Source organism: Petaurus breviceps, unplaced genomic scaffold (assembly GCF_028583685.1).
Source record: "Petaurus breviceps papuanus isolate PSGF00001 unplaced genomic scaffold, PetGlider_PUasm1.0 174, whole genome shotgun sequence".
NCBI lineage: Eukaryota > Metazoa > Chordata > Mammalia > Diprotodontia > Petauridae > Petaurus > Petaurus breviceps.
Genome location: NW_027185761.1, coordinates 18,877,704 through 18,881,014, shown reverse-complemented (window position 1 = coordinate 18,881,014; position 3,311 = coordinate 18,877,704). Strand labels below are relative to the sequence as shown.

Sequence of the window (3,311 nt, the reverse complement as noted above, 5' to 3'; positions counted from 1 at the left end):
AGAGAAAGACAGAGAGAGAGACAGAGAGAGAGAGAGAGAGAGAGAGAGAGAGAGAGAGAGAGAGAGAGAGAGAGAGAGAGAGAGAGAGAGAGAGAGAGAGAGAGAGAGAGAGAGAGAGAGAGAGAGAGAGAGAGAGAGAGAGAGAGAGAGAGAAAGAGAGAGAGAGAGAGAGAGAGAGAGAGAGAGAGAGAGAGAGAGAGAGAGCATCTGTGTTTGTCTTAATGTAAGAAACAGTAGAATCAAATAGAATTCAGTAGTCAGAGAAAATGGGATGGGGGCTATCTTTACTAAGACGCTGCTGTTCAGAGATAACTCTCAGTTGGCTTTCTTTCATCTCTCTGTGTCCCAGACAAATCCCAAATAAAACACTGCGATTCTAGTATTAGAGCATTATAGAAATGGAGAGCACGCTGTATGTAAGAACGCCAGATACTACCTTATGCTAGTGATGCATTCCTTCTGTTCTCTAGAAATTAATATACAATGAACTAGCTTGTATTGACTGGTTTATCTCACATCCTATGAATGTATGTAAATAAACTGTACATAGATGCATCTATATAAAATATCTTTTAATAACATATCAAAATTTGTGTAAATTTGAAATAAAAAAATCTATGAAGCCAGTGTATATAAGTTACAATTCTGTATATTTTCTTTTGTCCTTCATAAAATATATTTACTTTGCCAATAAAAAGAAAAAAGGAAATTTTAAATACTTTGAGTGCTTGTGAGCCTTTTTTATTTGTTCAGCTGTGAAGTTGGAAACAGACCCCTGCATTGGAAGTTTAGACTTGAGTGAGTAGAAGATAAAAGAGCCCAAGATAAGTTCTTTCTCTATACAGTGGGATGCCAGACCCTGTTGGGGATAAAGGGGTCCTGAGGCTACCCCATAAAATGGAAACCCCCCAGCCTGACTTTTGAAGTCCACTGCCATCTGGTCCCAATCTCTCCAGCCTTATCCACTCTTGCTCCCTTGTGCACCCCTTCTCGTCAATCTGGGCTGGTCTCCTCCCCCTTTTCCACAAGGGCTTTGTCCAGTTTCATCATCACACCTTTGTCTATGCCAATGGCATCAAACTCAAATAGAAATGGAGCTCAGCAGGCTGCATATTGACTTAGAAGATCACAAATTAACATTATCTATGTTGTATTTTTTATTTATTTTGTTAAACATGGCCCAATTACATTTTAATCTGGTTGGGGCCACATTTGGGAGTGTCATGGCTACTAGTAGCCCATTGGCCATGATATTGACACCTCTGGACACCATGTTCATTTTTTCTGCCTGTCCAAACTTTACCTGTCTTTCAGGGCACCGAGAAACAACAGTGTGTGGAAAAGGCAATAGACTTTTGCCTCCTGGCAAACTGGATTTGAAACCTGGTGCTGACACTTACTTATGTAAGCCTAGGTGAACTTAAGGGTACTTGAACTCTAAGCCTGGGTTTCCTTACCTCTAAAATGGGGATACCCATAGGTCTTCTCACATAGGATTTTCTGTTAGCAAATGTGGATAAAAAATGTAGATGGTGGTGGTGGTAATAGTAATAATACTAGTAATAGTGGTGGTAATGATAGCAATAGTAGTGGTGGTAGTACTAATAGTAGTGACAGTGGTGGTGGTAATAGTAGGAGTACTAATAGGAGTGATGGTAATAATAGTAATAGTAGTGGCAGTGGTGGTAATAGTAGGAGTACTAATAGGAGTGATGGTAATAATAGTAATAGTAGTGGCAGTGGTGGTGGGAGTAATAATAGTATTAACAGTTGTAGTAATACTAGTAGTAGTGGTGGTGGGAGGATTACTAGTAGTAGTGCTAGTAATAGTGGTGGTGGTAGTAATATCAGTAATAATAATAATAGTAGTAGTAGTGATAATAGCAATAGTAGTAGTGGTGATGATAGTCATAGTAATACTAGTAGTGGTAATAGTAATAGTAGTGGTGGTGGGAGTAATAATAGTAGTAACAGTAGTAGTAATACTAGTAGTAGTGGTGGTGGGAGGATTACTAGTAGTAGTGCTAGTAATAGTACTAGTAATAGTGGTGGTGGTAGTAATATCAGTAATAATAGTAGTAGTAGTGATAATAGCATTAGTAGTAGTGGTGATGATAGTAATAATAATTGATGATAGTAATAAATCAAAGAAGAGCCAATGAAACATAGAATATCAAAGCCAGAAGGGACCATGGATATCACCTATGTCCACAGAGAAGAATTGAATTTCCCAGTGTCACTGCCCAGTGATCCAGGAATGGGGTCAGGACTGGAGCCTTGGCCTCTAGGCCTCCAATTCATTTCTCTTTTCTCTTGAAGACATCATGAAATGGCTTTAAATCTCTGTCCTTAAAACCCTGCTAACTTTTCTTTTAAAATATTGTTTAAAAAAATAGTTCTAGTAATACTAGTAGTGGTAATAGTAATAGTAGTGGTGGTGGTGGTAGTGGGAGTGATAGTAGTAGTAGTGGTGGTAATAATAGTAGTAATAGCGATAGTAGTAGTAGTGGTGGTGGTAGTAATGCCAGTAGTAGTAGTAGTGATGATAATAACAATAGTAGTAGTGGTGGTAGTAATAGTAATACTAGTAGTGGTAATAGTAATAGTAGTGGTGGTGGTGGTGGTAGTGGGAGTGATAGTAGTAGTAGTGGTGGTGGTAGTAATGCCAGTAGTAGTAATGATAATAGCAATAGTAGTAGTGGTGGTAGTAATAGTAATACTAGTACCGGTGGTAATACTAGTAGCTGTAATAATAGTAATAGTAGTGGTGGTGGGAGTAATACTAGTGGTAGTGGTAGTAATAATAGTAGTACTAGTAATAGTGGTAGTAGTAATGGTGGTGGTGGTATTAATACCAGTAGTAGTAGTAGTAGTAGAAATAGTACTGATAATAGCAATAGTAGTAGTGGTGATGGTAGTAATAGTAATAATAGTAGTGTTAATAATGTGGTAATAATAGTAATAGCAGTAGTTGTAGTAGTAACTCTGCTAGTAGTAGTGGTGATTGTGGTAGTGGTAGTAGTGGTAGTAGTAGCAGTAAATGTCAGCCTCAGGTGTTTTGTATTTTTTACTGACTTTAAATGGTACAGTGAAAAAATCACTAGATTTGAATTCTGAGGAGAGATGTTCAAATTTAACCTCTATTTCTTGCCAGTTACATGAAGACAGAATGGGAGTAGACTTAGGATTTCTTTCTTTCTTTCTTTCTTTCTTTCTTTCTTTCTTTCTTTCTTTCTTTCTTTCTTTCTTTCTTTCTTTCTTTCTTTCTTTCTTTCTTTCTTTCTTTCTTTCTTTCTTTCTTTCTTTCTTTC

The 3,311-nt window shown here is 37.4% G+C and overlaps 1 protein-coding gene across 1 annotated transcript in view; it reads right to left on the bottom strand.

Moving 5' to 3' along the window:
* TMEM43 (transmembrane protein 43) overlaps positions 1 to 3,311 on the bottom strand; it is a 350,998-nt gene that overhangs the window by 327,360 nt on the left and 20,327 nt on the right. The window lies entirely within an intron of this gene.